Below are 19,914 nucleotides of genomic sequence, written 5' to 3'. Positions count from 1 at the left end.
AACAATTTCTGTTAATTTTAAAATACACAATGAATTATGTCTCTAGCTATAATATTATATCTTGGACTTTTAGTTACGTAACAAAGGGGTGAATTTCACACTGTGACAATTAAAATTGAAAATTGCATTGCGGTACAAAACAAGCTTGTCGCGCCTGCGGAAAGGTATGTACTAAAAATAAAATGAAATTCACAAAATGTGGCGAATTGAAACAAATTAGAGCCAAAATTTGTTACTGATATGATGGGAGAATGTAAACATTCAACAATAGAAAATGTAAGATGCATTTTCTATTGATCAAAATAGCCGAAGATTCATAAAAAAATTGAATTAACACTACTAAAATATAGAACGCCGTTTTAACATTTGCAACGGTAGTTGGATTGATAATTCGGGGTGTGATTATTAAATTTTGGCCTTCCGGCGAGCTCAGATTAATAGGAGAGGTCTATTTTTTTAGTTAACGGAACAGTTTTTATTTCCTTAATTATTCGCTGAAAGAGAATTGCAAGTTAGTAAATGGCGAGGAGGAATAGATAATTAAAAAACAAATTTCTTTACAATCAAGTAAATTCAATTTGATTGGATATAAACATTTAATACCTACATTTCAGATCACCATAAGATTCACCTAAACTTCGAATGCAATGAATGGGCGTTAGTAAGTAAATGATAAATAATTGAATAAGAAACGAATGTACTAAAGTTGCCAGAAAACAAAGAAAAACATAAATTTAATCGTTCCAAATATTAAGCCAGTTTTGATTTCTCATCAAGGAATATTGAAATATGGAATTCTGAATTTTTTAGATCATTCCCTACGTTTTTTTCGACTCGGCTTCAATCTGTTTCGCAAATTCAATATTCAAAAGGCGTTCCAGATTCATTTGTATCCATCGATCGCGCATGTTGCAGAATGCAAGACTTATGAATCCGATATTTCATCTCGTTAGATAGCTTACTCGTTTGGATTAATCTTCCTTAATCAAGGAAATGCAATTTTTCAATCGTAAACTGTATGCGAACTCAGTCGGGAATAAAATCTACGTATAAATTGCACGTCTGTGTCATATCATGCAGCATGCTAGTTTTCCGATCCAATCCAAATCGTACTAGAATTGCAGTTTGGGCCTTGAAAACGTTCGCCTTGATAAAAATAAGAACACGTAGTAGTCAGCCGCATGAGTTATTTTGTTTGCTCAAGTTATAAAGTGGAAGCGCAACCCAAGAGAATGTCACGCTCGATTACGTTTTTCGAGGAATACACAAATCCATTCCAGGTTTACTTCTATCCGGGGAAATGTGTTTTGTTAAATATGAATAGCTTCTTAAAATGGTACCGTATTTTATGAAACTATAATTTTTTATTAAGCCGTGATTTACGTGTAACATTTTGAGACTAAGTATGAATGGTGCGATACGTCATTTCGAGTACCTACAAGTTTTTGGGGAATATTGTATTAACGTATTAACAAATTGTTAAAAAAATCAGTTTAAACAAGAATATTCGTTGGAATTGTATGTTTGTGTTAGACTGATAAACGCATTTCACAATCAGGCAGAGTTGTGCGTTATTTAAAAATAAAACAAAAACCCCTACTGAACAGTTTTTTTTTATTTTCAGGTTACCTGTCAATAAAAATTGTGTTAGTTTACGTTACATTGCGACACGCCAAATTTGATAAATGTTTGCTACCGTGTTATCGCGTTTTGCTACATTAGCCGATAAAAAATCCGATAGTTACATAACGAACAATTATATAAGCATAACTCCCGTCAGTCTCATTGCGATATTCTGCTCCAAATGTTATAACCCCAAAATGCCATCGGGTTTACAAAGAAAAAATAAGTAACTTATTTATAATCTTGTTTGTTATTTTGCACGAGAAAGAGCCACAGGTGGTCCACTTTTACCAGTCGCAGCACTAATAAAGGTGAGTGGTTACTTTAATAGTATAACAGTTCGTTCTAAATCGGACAAACAAGTCCTAAAAACAAGGCATTGGAAGAAACCCGTTAGCGATGTTGTTGGTTTCACACAAGCAGCGATTCGGAACTTCATTTACGACATGATTTAACATAGTAAGTTAAAACACACGTTGAATGGTTGAATGTGGATAGGTGCTTATGTGTCACTCTGCAAAGATTATATTGCCAATATCAAATTAATATTTGTGTAGATAGAAGCAGTTTACGTTTGTATTTTAGAACAACATCTTACGCTTCAATCCATTTTGCAAAAAAGAGAAATACGTACTAAATGGGTCCAAAAATAGGGTTAGAAAAGTTGTTGCAAATATTGGTTTCCGCTATTATAATGGTATTTCAAGAAAAGCTTTAATGGAGTTCCCCAATATTGCACTATCAAGTGTAAAAAATATGCAATCTGAGAATAGAGGCCAATGTGTTTTTTTGGATGAAACGTGGGTATTTTCTTGAAAATGGAACAATATGTAAGTCATGACAAGACGACAATGCAAAAAGCGTAAGAGAAGTTGAATCAGAGGGACGCAGGTAACGTACTGGTATTGCTGAGTACAATATCATAACTATTTAAGACATGTGATTTGACATGGTGGAAACATGCAATTACTGATGGAGCATCTTTAATTTTTACTTCAAAAACAAATGATCCAGATTACCATGGGGAAATGAACAAGCAAAGTTTTCTTAAGTGGTTCGGGGACCATTTGCTACCTAATTTAAAAGAACCATCGCTGATTATCATGGACCATGCGAGTTATCACAGTAGCTGACTGAAAACTTGCCAATTCTTCCTAGACTAAAGCACAACTACAGGCATGGCTACAGCACAAATATGTTGTTTCCAAATGATGCATTAAAAATAGAATTGGTGGAGATTGTTGCAACGTTTGTTTCCTTAAATTCCATGAAGCGTGATTTATTCGTAATAATACTTTTAGTTTCGAGACTACAAAAATTGTTATTTCCGGAACAACAAAACTCTATGCTACCGATGAGATGGCATTAGAAAATGGACATGCAGTACTACGGTTGCCTCCCTTCCATTGCATTTTCAATCCCATCGAAAATATGGGGAATTTGCAAACAACATTATAATCGGCAAGCAACATGCCATTCATGCAGTTACATCTGATATGTGGAAACGCACTGTAGAGCATACCAACCAAGTTATTTTAGATTGGTGGGACATAGAAGTGAAGTTTGACCCAGAAGATGTAGCCCCATTGATATTTAATTTGAAAGATGATTCAGATATCAACTTCAAGAAATGATCCAACGATCCTCTAAGCAATTATACCATTTCGAGCTTGATGGACTTCAAGATACCTAATCAAGCTTAAGATTTGAAGTCAATAAAATGACTGGTGAACGGCGTGTGCGGAGTTTTAAAATTCATGGATAGATTCGGAAGAACGCGTCTTCGGTAAAAAGGCTGTATTTAGGACGAAAACAGGAAGATCGGCGAACAAGTTAGGCGAAAGTTTATTGCCTTTGCGACGTTCAACACCCACCTGGAACAATGCAGGTTGAAGTTTTTGGAAAAATGACGTTCCTAGAATCTTGAAATTTGTTATCTGATTTTATTATTACACAATTTGAATAATGTTCTATGAATTTTCTCTTGCTTTTGTTGTTTTTGTTAATTTAGTTCGTGGGCTATGTAAGGGTTTCGGCCCGAAGGAGGTTTCCCTTATATCGCCCGGTTGTGTGCGTAATATATTATTATATATTCTCGTATTTTCTTACACACAAAATTATGTGTTTTTATTCAATTTCCTTCCCCATTTGTGTACTAAAAGAACCGCCAGTTTTTAACACCGACTGCTACCCAGATTCGAAAGTGCCGCGAAGCGTTCGTTGTTTTGACATACATGAAAGTAACGGTGGCTCTGCTCGTGAGTATGGAGTAAGTCAACATTGCAGTCGCTTCTCCACTTTTGCTGCTAAGTACTGCGAGTGTTGTTATTACGAAAAAACAATTAACATTTTTTTAGAAATTGGCCAAGAGAAGTCGTTAAATGTAATCGGTATCCTACCCGTCTATTACCATAAGGGATTCTATTTAGATTGGCCTACAAGTAGTGACGGTTACTCAACATACTACATTATAGACCCTTTGACATTGGCAACTCATTACAAAGTATATGAAGTTCAATTTATTTTTACAGTACATAATATTGCCCTTCCGCATCAACGGAAGGCTATAGAGTACTTACATTAGCATAGTACTTACATTAGCTTTGAGACACCTAAATGTAATTACATCGACAGAACCAAACTTGCATGTATTTCACGGAATACGTTGGATGAAAACCCCACTTATCAAATTGCAGATACCTAATACCCGGACCGTGTGGCGCTGTGGAGTGGAAGCTCCACTGCGGTACTGAGGGTCCTTGGTTCGAATCCTGCTTTGGGGTTGTGGGTTGGGTGCCACTTAAAATATAAAGGGCAAAAATAAAATAAAAATTGCATGGCAACTAACACAATCAATCTCAATACGATTCGAAAGCATATTCTAGTCTAAAGTTAACGATTTCGTGACACGAAAGACACCAAAAGGAGAACGAGTTTCCGTGATCTAAGGCAAATATTGTTGAGTTTCTAGTGTAACAATTCCTTGGCGCTTTTAACTGTAAGCGACATGGAAATGGTTTGCCGTGATAACAACATATTTTATAGATTTAGGAGCATCTTTTCAAAAAGAAGCTTATATACTCTTGTCAATTTTTTTGGAACAAAAGTAGGCACCTAGGGAGCGTACAATATTTTTCATTAAATGGATTTTTGAGGTACTGGGTTGCGTGACGTATTCCATATTAAACATGTATGAAGACGAATTTTTCTTTTAATACATTATATTGACGCGAAAATGAAACATCTTTTATATAAAAATTCGTCGAAGGATATATTGGTGCGTTTGAAGTGGAAAGTGTATATTACCATGCCACACACGCATAAAGTACCTACAGGTATAATTAAATTTTTCATTGTGATATGTTTTTGAGTTCCTTTGAGGCATATAAGCTATAGATAATAATTTATGCGTAGACTTGTGATTTAAAAAATTACTCTGTACCAACTATCAAAGACTTGTTTTAACAACAAATTTCTATTGTTGTGTTAATTTATGTAGTTTAGACTATGTCTAACTTTTGTTTAAATAGCCGCATTCTAATTTGTCGATTTTCTTGGAAGGAAAGATAAGGGACAGTTGTCAGTATTGTATTAGGTATTTGTAGCAGCATCACTGGCACTGTTGCCACTGTTCACTACACCAATTATCGAATTTGTGTTGTGTTTAAGTGAACAGTTTTGTATCAGAGCCGAAAATGCAGCTCTGGATTTTAAGTTTCGCCTTAATGGTGTTTGTGAGTAACTTTATTCAATTGAACTAGTTGAATACATTTTTATGGGTGGATTAATGACCGTTTGCAATTGCACACAGTGAACGTTTTAGAAATGTAGGCATAGATCAGTATAGATTAAAGATCTAGCTAGAAAGCGGAAAACGCTTAAAAAATTCAGTACCCAGTACAATGCAAATTTCGATTTTGAAACAAATGAAAGAGAGTACCTATCTCAAAAACTAAGGTGGTAGAGAGGATCAAAACATTCCAAACAAACCAAGAGTTCAAAGTGTTTCGTTTCGCTTGAGAGCTACAACTCCATACCTCTCAAAATAGGTACCTACTTTTATTTTATTTTATTATACTTAATATACAAAGAGTGTGCCCATAAAATTTTATAATATTCTAACTTTCTTTGTCATCTGGACCAAGAATCACGAATTGATTTTTTTTCAATTTTAAAAAGTAACTTCGGATCGATATTGTCACGTCGAAAACAGACCTGATACCAAATTTTTTATCCAAATTTTAGCAAGGCATTTCACTAAACGTTGGAAATACAAACCTTTTTTGTTTTTTTAAACAAAAGTTAATGAACATAAAAAATATATCTTTTCCGTTCTCACAACTTTTGTCTTGTTTCTAACGGTTATCGAGCGAAACTTTATTAATAATAACAAAACTTGAATTTTGATTTTTGGCGGTGGACACGGAAATTACACTTACTTACTGGTTTTTCGTTTCAGCTTTGTGGATTCCTCATTCCATGTATTGTTCTCAATCCTTTGGGCAATTGAATATGTAATGAAAGGAAGCGGAATTGAGGAAGTATGGAAATCAGTGCACCTAAGCTAAAAACGCCCCCATTTCCCCACATTATGTCAGGCCACTCTTTTTCACGTGCAATTCTGGCAGTTCTTTATGACCCTGGTGCTACTAGTGTGACTGAGGAACTAAAAATTCTCCGCTAGAAAGTGTTTTCCCCAGAAGTGCAGAAACCAATGAGTTTCTGTCAAACTTTCAACTGCAGCACTTTCAACAAAATTCAAGTTTTGTTATTATTAATTTAAATTTCTCCATAACTCTTTAAGCAATGAAAAGATGTATTTTTTATTTTTTTCGACTTTTGTTAAAAACAAATTTTCGTATTTCCAGCAGTTAATGAAATACGACCAAAAGGCCGCCATTTTCCAAGATGGCAACCGTAGCACAATATGTACGAATGTTAGCTCCTAGTACTACACGTATGCAAAGTTTCCCTTTTAGAGAATTATTTCCAAGTAGAGGGGAATTTTTACCCAATATGACTGGCCTACATCTGATTCAGCGAGTTTTTTTCATAATCACGCTCTTCGTGCACTTCATTCTCCAGATATGCACATTTGAAGTTTAATCCATTCAACAGATAGTATTTGTTAAGGCCTGTCAATTTCGCTTTGTGAGTGCTCCCCGTCTTTGGACTATTCTTTCTTTCCTTCCCTGTCTGATGATGTCCCCTTCCAACCCACCGTTTTAGACAGATTTCCATTTGAAATTTTAGCACCACGCCACTCCACTTTTTACATTTTCACGTAAGAGATCGATTTATTTTTACTTAGAGTTAATGTTAACATTTCAAAAAAAGCTACACATACTGACTGAAAATCCTGCACGTGCCTGTTCTTGACATGTTCAATGCAAGCGATTGATTGGATGTTATTAAAAGGAGCCAACGTTGAAGATCGTTCCACCATTACAAAGTGCGCACGGACCTGACGACCTTGGACATGATAGACTCCTACCTAGACCAGTCAAGCAGAAATCGTCGTGTGTGCTTTAAAGAAAATGGTTGAAAAGTTCACACGTGATGATGAAATACTTTTAATAGAACTAGCGGCAGGACACAAATGCTTAGGTACATGATGCATCCTCTAAACTTTAAAGGCTTTATTGTAAAAGGCAACGTCTACCATGCGAGTAGATGATTGAATAATATCGGCCACGTAATATCGCATTTTGGATCAGATGAAACAAAATTGGATTGGTATCTTGTCAACGGGGAAAAAAAGCATGAAATTTAATTTCATCGTCCATAAGCTGTCATGTAATTAAGTTAGCAAAGATACCTCGAAAGATACCTATAATTCCAGGTTTCTTCGAATATACATTTCATGAGATGATGCTCTTCTTGAGAGGGAGGTTAAACCAAGAATAGTTTCTTCCTCTTCAACGTCTAATAAAGTCGAAACTAGTCGCTTTTACGTCATGTTTAATGAAACTAGTACGAGGAAGGTTTTGCATGTTTTGTGTTTTGAACGACTTTATTCTACACAACCCCATTTTGACTTTCATTACACCATGGATACCTCCGATTCTTGATACTTCCTTCGCTTGGAATAAAACTATAATAAAAGTATAGATCAATTAGTAGCTAATTTTGCAACGAAATATAGCAACAAATGACTATCAAGCAATATGTACTCGATAAGTAAGTAATTCGACTAATTCAAGAATTTCATGTAATTGCCTCAATCAATTTTAGACATAATGGTGCTTCGAAATTTAAGCTCGGAATATAGATTGCAGCTGGAAGTAAGCGTAGGTTACGTAAGCGAGTATACACCAAATTATATCTTGGTTTGTTCGTATAGCTGTAATGGAACTGATTTATTAACTATCGAGGTAGTTAATAGATTAGAAAAGAAATACATTTATCAAAACTAGTCACACATAAAATACAGAAGCAAGAAAAATTCATTTTTCTTCAAATAAAGGAATTAGTTCACCAAGTCAACAGGAATAGAAGCGATTAACCACAAAATAACTTGCCATTTATATTATTTCTCTGCGTGCCAAATCTATTATACAAAAATGTTTTATCACCTTAAAAATAAGCAGGTTACTTGCGAACGAACTTCTTCCTCTAATCTTATCTGCAAAATAATTCAACTTAAAACCTTCGTGTTCGACAAAAGTGTCAAATGATCACATATGATAAAAATTGCATGTTCACTGGTATTCTATATAATAATGCACCCTTGTCTCCAAGTCGGGCTAGCGCACAATTTGTAGTTATTGACTGGAATCTCTACTTTTACTATAGTCCAAAGTCAGGTGACTCAGTCTAACTAAATATTACCTACACATGTCAGTTAAACCCTCCTTCCCCACCCCCCTAAAATATCCTTACAAAATTGTAATAAATATGTCTAGTTCTCTTTGGCACGGTGACGATTATACTACGGATGGCTATATAAGCTACAATGTTCATTTTAAGGGATATTATTTTCAAGAGCCTATTTATATAATTGGTTACCGATAACGTTCATAACCATTGGCAGGGTGGGATACTCAATATACCAATAAATGCACCTAATGAAGCAAGTAATTTCAATTACAATTCAATGAACGAAATGAGAGTGTTTGTCCTCGACAGCTCGCAAATTAAACGCGACCCTTAAAATTTACAACTCGCATGGAGAATATAGAAACTTTCTGCCAAAAATCAAATCAGCCGCATAAGCCCGTGACGACTTAATCATTATTTTTCAGGCAAGTAAAAAGGTAAGTAAAAAAAATATTCGTTATCTTGCAAAAAAGGATATTTTCATTAATGCTCCTCTGTAGTCAATTCGCCATACCTCCGTTTAAAAAATTATCAAAGTCTTCGTGTTGGATCGAAGGGACTTCAGCGCATTTTGGGGATGGCAGATCAGTGTTTTATTAGCCAGTATTTACTCCACCATCAATAAGATCTTATCGAAGGCTACCACATTCACTTTGTCAGTACTCGCTTTCCACTTCTCGTGCACCCGCAATTCGCGTTTTCACTATCAGTGAGAAGTCGGGAACAACCATACTCCCTTTGTCGGTGTCCACTTCCGACGTCCCGTTCACCCACAATTAGAGTTTGATGTTTTGACTCTACCATCAGCAAGATATTATCAGGGGTTACCATATTCTCTTTGTCGGTCACAGTTCCGACGTCCCGTTCACATGTAATTCGCTTGAATACATTGTCATCATTAGCCAGGTTGAGTTAGCAAGATCTAGTTACTCATGGGGGTTTTGTTTAGAAATGAGTGTAAAAGTCTTGATTTTGACATTTTTCTTGTAAATTTATGTAAAGGAATAGACTATAGAGTGTGACGCGTCATTATTTTTCTTTTTTTGTGCTCTATATCATTCCGTAAATATCCAATATGGCGCTCATAAGAAATAAGTAAGTAGTAGCCTGTAGCTTCTACTTCTAGCGTGCTATGGAAATTCTGATAACAGATTCACATTCTACAAAAAAAGTACTCATAGAAGTTGCTAACAGGACTCGTGGATTTTCGACCTACGTTATAGGGAAAATGCAAACAAAATATTACATTTTAAGTTTTTCAGTGATATTTCAGTTACTTTCAAGGATTGTTTAAAAATTTCAAAAGCATTTTTATAGTCACAGAAAGGGGCACATTTAACCTACGCTGCTTTCACCGTTACAGAGATCCCAATGGTGCGCCTCCCTTAGAAAATGTACTAATATGTCAGTTCCTCCATGATTTAGTTCAACTTTATTTCCACATTAGGAACTTTCCTCATTTTGAAAAGAAGCTCAAAACTCACAAGAGATCTGGTATATTAATTTTGTGCTACATTTGAGATAATCGAGACATATTATTTCTAACCAAAACCGTACGTACTTTTGCAATTTTACGAGATAACGGCTCGATGGATTTTGCTCAAATGTCGGATACGTATTATTGTGGACGTTTTATTTGGTATCAGCGTAAATGTGGTCGTTAATTTGAGATTGAACACAATTTCGATCATGATATTTGAATTTGAAGACAATGCGATTTTGTTGCTAAATTTTGTTTAAATAATCGCGTAGTTGATTGTTCGTTTAGAAAGATTAGGGACTTTTGGAAATAATGTTTTCTAAAGTGATCTCATTTAAACCCGGTCGTTGCGATAAGAAATTTGATATTGCTCCGTAAACTAGTTAGTTTCAAGAGAAGCAAGTTTCGCCGATTACACAGCTGTTTAATTCCAAAGAAGTCTAATTCATGTAGAAGAGAGGCGGAAACTGAGAGAGGGAAGAATGTTGTAAATAGCAGAAAAAGGTTGGAATGCGGGATTTTTTGATGGTGAATGTTAATCGTTATTTTGTTTTTTAGCGGATGTTGAAACGTAGCACCTTAGGTATGGTTTCGATGAATTGCAGTTTTGCTGTATTTGAGCAGCGTACTATTGCAAGACAGTCTGTTTTGCCAGTTGTAAAGTTTTTTTTAGAAGAAAACTAGTTGAGTGCTCTTGATACGCCGTTTACAGTGAATGTTTTAGTCTAATTAAAGAAGTGCAGTTTACGAAGAAGTTAGTCGGAGTATTCTGTTTATCAAGCCTTTATTGCATAAGAAAGCCTTTCTTTAAAGATGTTCAAGTATCAGTTAAAGGGAGTTTTCCACCATCAGAGAGCCAGTTTTATATCTGTAAGTTTCATAATCACGCAAAAACCGGCGAAAAATTCTCCTTTACTTAAATCAACTTTATATCAAAATTAAGACATGGACGAACCCTCCCTTTCGAGTGGAACAAAATACTGTAGCTTGTAACGAATATTATAGAATAGTTTGTCTTCAACAGCAACATGAATTATTCTTTAAAGTCGACTTTAGTTAAAGGAGATTTTTGCGTGATTATGAAATTGGCCCTAAGCACACCCGTAGGTCATTTGGAGTTTCAAACAACCTCCAAGAAGCCCTAAATTCGAATGACTCCGCTACACTTACTGCACAGTCCAGTACCTTAAAGCGACCAACCTAATTAATAAACTGTAAACTGTAAATAATTAAAATAATAATCTAGTTTTAAGGTGCTAAAAACCTCCAAATAAATTGTCAATAAAAAAAACCCATCAGTCTTAACCTAAATCCAGATTCAAGTGAAGTTCCGAAGTATCATCGTTTGGGATTTGGGCGTTTCTGCAACAGTTAAAGAGTATCGCAGTGGACCGGATATTTTGGATGTTAAACACTTTATAGTTATTAATGATACAAGTTCGTTATGAACGTCATAATCAAACGCGTGTTTTAACGTTAAATTTTAGTTACACAACTTCAATAATAACGATCATTTAGAAAGAGAATGAGTACATGCGTGCCAAAGCAGATCTAAGCACTTTCGCTAAAAAAGGTTGTTTAAAAACAACTTACCTGCTTATTGGTTTTTAGTACAGCTACTTTTAAATGTTATGAACTTCTTAAGACTTCTTTAGAAACTTGTAATTAAGTAGCTAACTTAAATTTTGGTTTTTGAGAATTAAACGTGAATGAGAAATTAGAAATGCCATGGCTTATTGCTACAGTGCTACCAGTATATGGTATCGTATGCGAGTAATTAAATGGCAGCTTATATAGAAGGCAGAAACATAAATTATAAAAGATGAACGTTTTAAATTTTTCTGCTTCCCTTCGGCCCCAAAACTTACTCGTACTTGCAAACAGTAACTTTCTGGACTTGTAATACAATAAATAGGCGTTCAAAAACTCACCTCTCTCCTACCCGCTTTAAATGAAGCTCAAAGACACTTACCTGAAAAAAAAAGGGTAATTTAGAAGTGTTCATGTAAATCTAAATAAATAATAATCAATACAAAGTTGCTGTGCAAAATTTACTAGAAAAAACTATTTTGTAATAGTCATCAACTGATCATGGTGTTTATTACAATAAAAGCATTACATATGCCTTCTACACCACCTTCTGCAGAGGCACCTCTAAATAGCATTATGCGGGTCACTGTAATTGGGAGCATGCCTGTTGAGGGCCCAAAACAAGAGAGGGATAATAATAATAATAATATGCGTTATCATTGAAGATTACTTTCGAAAGCAGGCAAATTCCAAATAAAGGAAAACGTAGCAGAACAGAATACTTTGGTATGTGCTACGTTAAGTATGGTACTTTCACATTCAAAGAGCTTTCTTTTCCTCTTAATTGAACTAAAATATTTGGTCTAATGAAATAGAGCGTTTACCTTAAATAAAATAAATCGGTTGTCAACTTTCTGTTGTATACCGATAGGTATGTCAAAAATATTTACGATTAATATTGTATGTCTGTCAGATTCCGCATTTACGAAGCAAAATAAGTTTTTAATACCTATTCAATAAAACGAAGTTAATTAAGTCTGGCAATATGAGCGCAGAAAACGTAAGAGGCTTTAAAGGAAAAACGTTCCTTTTCGCTTTTAAAAGCTTAAAAATCTGCTAAAATTAGTCAGTAGGAATCTGAGATGTATCTCCGCAGTGAACACAAAAAACCTCATTGACTAAACCCATAAGAAAAAAGACAAGATAAAAATATTGAAGTACAAGTAACACTACAGATGTGTATTGTCCCGTTCTTTTGCTGAATGTACTCTGGTTTGGGTGATTGACTAAATACGCTCTTAGTGTGTTAGGAGTAGTTGGTATTAAAACAAATATCACTTTTTCTTTTGTCGCTGAAATGACAGGTTCTCATATTTGCGAAAGATGTTGATCTGAATTCGAAAATTCCATTATTACCTACTATTGATTATATAGCATCTTTAGTTCCTTGAGGTAAATCTATTTTCATAGGATTCCTTCTCTGCTAACACGTTTCTTTTTAGGTTATGCCAAATGTTTTAATTTAACTCTAGCTATTACGTGGAGATGGGAAAAGTTGCGGCATTTTTTTTGCAATGAATGAGGCCGATCTCGCTTTACTAATAGTAGGTACTGAATGATGAAGAATCTGAGGAAAAAGGTGACAAGGGTTCCAGCGATCAAGAGTCCCAATTGTTTAAAAGGCGCATATGCATACATTTTGATATGACATTTACACGGCAACTGTAATAAGACATTCGTATGGACAGAAAATTGTACAATTTGGAAAAAATGCATAATTTTAAAATAGACACGCAACAATAACTTTGTGTGAGCGAATAATTATGTCATTTATTCATAATCCAAGTTGGCATTTTATTTAACCATAAGGGAGCTAAACAGAATTAGTAATATAGGCGCGGTTAAAAATGCGTATTCAACTCACATGTAAATAGAATAAATTAATGTTTATACTGCACTACGTGTGCATATTTAGGATGAGGTAAATGAAGCGGGTCATTGTAATTAAAATAGGAGAAAGGACAGCCGAGTTAAAGCGCGTCTATCGTAACCGAGTGTTAAATAAGCAATAAAGCGCTGACTGGATCAGATTTTGCTACGTGTGGTATCTATAAATATGAGGGTAAATAGTGAGAAATCAGCATTCGTTAGACGATTGTACGCGGTGTCGAATCTGCCTGTGTTCGCTGACTGCGCAGTACAATCTTATGCCAATCGGTGCATTAGATGGATCCCGAAGTACCAAACAGTTTAAAAACATCTTGTTCAAGTACCATTGTATCCTTATGTACTTGTTGGTCAGTTGGTGTCCTACGTTCTGCTCAATGAAATGAATTAATTACTTCTAACTACAGTTTTCCTCCGGGATCCTCTCCGGTTATCGTGATCGGTTATAGTTCCTTATATTTCAAGGGGATGTCAAAACTTTTAAGTGCGAATACCTAGAAAACGGTTGGAAGGAGGAAAGTATTTGAAAAGGAAACATGAATCGTCTGGACGAGACATTTCTATTGGTGGGGTCGAGACGAATCTCTCTAAAACGACGTGTCAGAAAGGGGTACTCTACAAGAGCGGTTGGAACGTCTGACGATTTGAAAAGTTGCAATATTACGCAGAATACTTGTTTTATAAATTGTTAAAGCTATCCTTTTCTTTCCATTTTATACCCATTTATTCTTGGTTGCGTTCTGTTGAATATACCTTTCAAATCTTTGAATGATTAAGAAGCCCTCCTACTTTTTTCCTTTTATTTGGTGCGAACCACTTCCATGTTTTAAAGATGCACAAATTTTCCATTGAACTTTATACACTCACATCACAAAACTAAATGTTATCAATCTTACATAGCATTCGATATCTTATGTATGTACTTTTTAAATCCAAAGTGTACAGGGAATATTCTATAAATCTTACACAGGTAATGGGCGATCAAAAATGAGTTGCTGTCGAGTCACCTTTGGAAGTTCCAGTTAAGTACCATTTCCTATGTAAACAAAAATTCCAAAGGTGACTCGACAGCAACTCATTTTTGATCGCATAGTATATGCTATGTACAATGTACATTCATTATGGACATAAGTATTATATGTCCAATATGAATATTTTATAAATATGGATTGATATGGATGTTTAGGTACACAAGGTACAATACAATGCATTTTAAATGTAAAATATATCAGGAGTATATTAAATATTAAAACCACCTGATCATATACCTTATATCTCCTCTCGATGATATTATATGTGTACACTGTGTCCAAAATAAGGATGTCTATCACGGGGATCTCCGAAACCATAAAAGATACGGGTCAAATTAGAGTAAAGATGCGCAATTAAACAGTTATTATCATGCTTTCAAGAAAACCGGCAAATTCCGATTACGTCCGAAGATATGCCACAAACACCGAATTTGCAGATTTCATTGTTATTTTTTTCTTATGATATTTGAACAGATACAACAAAATGAAAAACACTTTCTCGTTGTCACTGTTTGAGCTTTACAAGAACCGTTAAGAGGATTTCAATACAAAGTTATGTTTCGTAGAAATTACAATCAACTTTATTTTTTAAATGACCCGTAAAAATGACGTTAAAAAAATAGTTGGAAACTGTTGGTTTCATCAAGATGGCGGGCAAAATAGTGCGAAAATGCCTATGGGACAAATTTACCAGTTTCCAAGAAATTTGGTCGATAGGTATTTTCACACAATTCGTGTGTTTTGCGTGGGTGCTCCATCCTGTTGAAACCAACAGTTTCCAACTTTTCTTTTTTTGTGATTATTGTACTGTACCCGGCCGGAATTGGTAGGTTAAGGGTCAAAAAATAGGGCAGTAGTTGGTAGGAAACGGTTCCTTTTGTTGAATTAGAATATCAGGAAAGACGAAATTAATTTCTACCCCCCCCCCCCTCAATCCCCGTCACTCGTACGGGAAAGTTATAGTTTGTACAAACCAATTTATTTCGATGAGACGTTTCATTAGAATATCATGAAGGGTAGAACGTAAGCCCCCCCCCCCATTTTAAAAAAAAACTTGGCACCACTAAAGGCATGCTTATGCAAAATCTGAGCCCAATTGGTTGTCGTATGTAGCAGTTATGTACGTTTTACTTTCAAAAATAGCATCTCAGGAAATAATTCATGGGGGGCTCCCCCTTTAAGACAGCGAAATTTGCGTCTGGCACACCTTCAAGATATAGGCTACCTACTGCAAAAAATTCCAGGACTCTAGGACCATTCCCCTAGAAGTAGTTCAAAACGGCAGAAGTGAGTCGAGACAGACGGACGGACGGGCAAAACGCAAACAATGCCACATTTTTTTAATCTTAAAAAATGCGCTCAAAATATAATCCGATTTTGTTTATACGTTAAAAAATGGTAGACATTTTGGTATAGTCTATAGTTTCTTCAGATTGTTTGGGTGCTTCGGTTTGTTCGAATTTGTTCAGTTCTTCCGATTCGCCGAATTCTTAAGATTGCTCATACTGTTTAGGTTCTGCAGGACCTTCTTCTGACACTTTGGATTTATCATATCATTCGAGTTCTTCTGCTCCTTTAGGTTCTCCCTATTCTTTCATTTCTTTAGACTTTTCACTTCCTTTCGGTATTTTTAAAAATCATCCGTTTCTCGGATTCTTTCATTTCGGGTGTTCATTATCAATTCACTCATTAGTTTTTTTCCCATTTTTCTAATACAAAAAAACCATGGCATGTGTATACAGGGTGTTACACGACCGTTCGAAAAAAAAAAATCGGGTTGTAGAGGGCATCAAAACAAGCACTTTTTCCAAATAAACCGAGGGTCCAACGTGTTTCGTTTGGGAGCCACCCCCCAAAGAGTGTTGAAATCTGCATTTCTTCTTTAATTTTTTTCTCAGCAACCATAAGAGTTACAAAGTCGGGTGGCATGTCTTTGAATAGGTTTTTGGGTATGCTCTTTCCGATTTTGCAATTTTTTTTTCAAAATTCCTACCCCTAAAGGGCGCACCCCTAAACTAGGGTGCAAAAAAAAATTCTGATTTCGACGAAATTTGGTATCTGGGGTTTTTTTAACATGAAAATCACGAATCTGAAATTAGTTTTTGAAAATTCGAAAAAAAAAGTTCCACTGCAATTCTTGGCGGGACAACGAAAATAGAGATAATTCCACGAAATTTGTTGTGTACATACTAAACGAGTTAAGGAACAAAACTGTCGAACAGTTTTTTAAAATAACTTTTCAAACAAAAGTTATACTCATTTGAATGTTGGTCCTTCGGGTCGCGAAGTGTCCCAAGCCTACTAGTAAGCCATAATTTCGCATGTGTTGGTTGACAATGTCGCAAAAACAAAAGATTAACGGTTTGAGTCGATATTCCTCCCTTTTACTGTTAGGAACGATCCAAGAAACGACAAAAGAAAATGTAGTGTCATATATATAACAGACAAGATATTAATTCTCAAGGGAAGTTCGCCGCAGTGCTTTAACCCCTATAGAGAGGTATAAATAAACATTTGCCGTTTTAAGGTTTTATTCTGTGTTGCCTATATCACAAAAGATTTGAGCTTTGAATGTATTCATTGCACAACTGAACTAGAGAGTATGCACAATATCATCTCCATGCCGCGCCGTTTAGAAATATGGAAAACAAACTTGACTCTTATATTTTATAAAAAGATCATTGTTCTCTTAAAGCAAGTATATTCTAAAATTTTTACGTTATCACCGGTAGGTAAGTAGAATCTGAAAAAGGGAGAAAATAAATTCTAATTTGGCAGTAAAAACCGCGTGTTAACACGCCTCTATCATCTATCACTAATTAGCACCTAACTACCCGAAATATAGAGAATAACTCTTGACACATCCTCACCCTTTTCCTATAACATTACAGAGGGCGCGTCATTAGTAATATCAATTAGAAGGAGTTTCCGTTTCTGTGATAATCTTCAGTTTAATGGAGTTCGGGACCCAGTCTGAATTGGAAACTATGACTTTTAGAAGGCGCAATCCCACTATTCGACAAAGTTTTATTGCATCGTAATAAAGGTTTGGTACGAAACGAGTCTGTATGCAGAAAAGTAATGAAATAGCCCAGGCATTTTAGGTTTTGACCCTACGAAAAATAACGTAAATCTGAAAGTTGGCACAGTTGTTCTATTTGATGCTCTGAATAACATATAAAAAGTCCCAAGAGTTCCCATGTCGGCTTCCTTGAAGTTCGGGCTTTCGAAAGTCCGAACTCTTGAAATCTGCACGACGTCACTATAATTATAGCCTAGCGGACGAACGGAACAAGTCCCAGAGTCGCGGGAGGGCTTAAATTAAAGGTTAGTAACCAGGCTATCTTTTGATATTTTTTGCAAGTGCCAGTGACAACTTCCGGCCAGACAGGAAGTGGGAAAAGACCGCGAAACTTGACGAAAAAATCGGTTTTTGTTTTTTGTTTGGACATAGGTGCGATTTAGCGTCCGATATCGGAAAAATGACCAAAACAAATGTTGTAGAGCGTAGTTTTAACTTTAAAACCGTACCCTTTGCGTTGAAATCCGACCAATAGGAGGGGAGCTACAAACCGTTAAGTGCGATCCCACGCGCCGCTCGCCGTTGCGCGACTTGCCTGAGAGGTGCACCAGATCGACCAGATACGGTTGGCTTAATAGCGGCGCATCTCCGACTTATTTGTATTTCGACTGTGAGCGTTTTAGACTTTTGGAAAGTGTTTAGCGCGTAAATGGAAAATTGAAATGAATATAAATTAAACCATTTACGTATAGCACCTCGCAATGGAGCTTCATGAATTTAGTTTGAGATTCTTATAATGAAGACGAATACTTATAGAATGCTGTTTTACATGCAACTCCTAATAACATTGTGTTTTGAAGTTGTAGCGTCGAGTCCCTTCACTCAACGGTATGATTTTATCATAATTAGAAAAATAAACATTTTTTTTATTTTGTATCTTTCATCTCCAAATTTTTAGCATCCGCATTAACCTCTATTACCGTTTTGGTGAAGGAACGTCGAGGAGGTAATAATTGCACATTTAAATTGAAATTATTGCTTTCAATTTAATGAATAGCTAGGTAATAATAAGAATATAGCTTCGCAGATTTAAATGAAAGACCTATAGTTTCTTTCATATTGTGGATATTAGATCTTTTACCGTCTCGACCTCGACCTTCCCTTTTTCTTTGTTTCCCTTTTTATACTATCGGAGTAAAATGTCTAGTCCGCTGACTTTAGAAGTTTATATTAAAAAACTACTCAAGCAATTTGTATCAAATAAAGCGTGATTTAATAGTCAATTGTTTCTACGCGTGTGTTCATAATTTCACAATTTTTGAAAACTTTTGAAAATATTATAAATTATGTGCGTGAATGTGTGTTTTTGAAATTTACGAGCACGGATCTTTATGACTTAATTACAAGGAACGTACTTCCACATCTGTGGTCGTGTGTATGTATATATAGGTATGTGAAAGAATCGCGTTTAGCTATATGTCGATTATTAAAACCATTTATTACCAATAAAGGAAAATTAAAAACGGTATTATCATGAACCATGAACAATGATAAGTGCTCCATAAATTAATATATTGTGCCAGAAGGAGATATAGAAGCAGTCGAAGTGGTCCTCAAGGGGGAAGAGAGGCGTGATAATTCGAGAATAATTTTATCGATTTATAGTGACATACCCCTATGATTAGGCAACACACCTTACATTTGAAAAAATGGCAGTATGAGCATTGAGTAATAATCCCTCACTGAACGGTATGAGAAAAAATTCATAGATTTCGCACTTCATACAACCATCGGAGACATTGGAAATAACAACCGTATATCGCCATATGTAAAATACAAACCCTTATTCACACTCCTCGACTCACTCGCAAGCACGCTCGTGTTGCAAACGTAAACTTACCAAATTTATTAACCATTTTGTAGTTCTGCCAGTTTTTTGTCGAATTTTGAAATCCTTTTTAGGACGTCCGCGTTTACGCTTCGGTATAATGGGTTTGATTTGGGGCTCCGTAGCGTCGAATAGACAATTGAAACGTGGGTGACACTTCGCAAAATGACCACTCGTGGAATTTCCGACGGGTTACATTGTACCCCGTTGCTTTAAAAGAGGTTGAAACTGTTCGGCAAATAGTCATTAGTTGGGGTGCCAGTTTAACAGTTGCACATGCCAAACTGTCATCGTCTCAATACATCATACACAATTCAACAGTAGCGCGCCGTTTGCTAAGAAGCTTCGACTCTGCGCGTCGAATTAATTGCAATAGTGGAGGCGCCCGTTACAATGGTTTATTTAATAATTTAGATTTCCTTATTTAGAATATTCTGTAAGAATTTGTTTGATTTCAGTATTTATTCATAATAAATGTATGCAGTTTAAGATAATCTCTTGCAATTGTGAAAACAATAAACACATAATCGATTTGGAATTATGGTAAAATTTTGGATCCGTCAGGCCTAAGAGC

General features: G+C 35.5%; 1 long non-coding RNA gene across 1 annotated transcript; it reads left to right on the top strand.

Annotated features, from left to right (window-relative positions):
• The first annotated feature begins 1,794 nt into the window (after positions 1-1,794).
• On the top strand, positions 1,795-3,688 carry LOC116164312. Its single transcript, XR_004143870.1, has 3 exons — positions 1,795-2,082; positions 2,209-2,871; positions 2,925-3,688. It is a non-coding gene; the product is annotated as an uncharacterized LOC116164312 (long non-coding RNA).
• The last annotated feature ends 16,226 nt before the right edge of the window (positions 3,689-19,914 follow it).

The sequence above is a fragment of the Photinus pyralis genome, unplaced genomic scaffold, assembly GCF_008802855.1.
Source record: "Photinus pyralis isolate 1611_PpyrPB1 unplaced genomic scaffold, Ppyr1.3 Ppyr1.4_LG2, whole genome shotgun sequence".
Classification (NCBI taxonomy): Eukaryota; Metazoa; Arthropoda; class Insecta; order Coleoptera; family Lampyridae; genus Photinus; species Photinus pyralis.
This window is presented reverse-complemented; position numbering and strand designations above follow the sequence as displayed.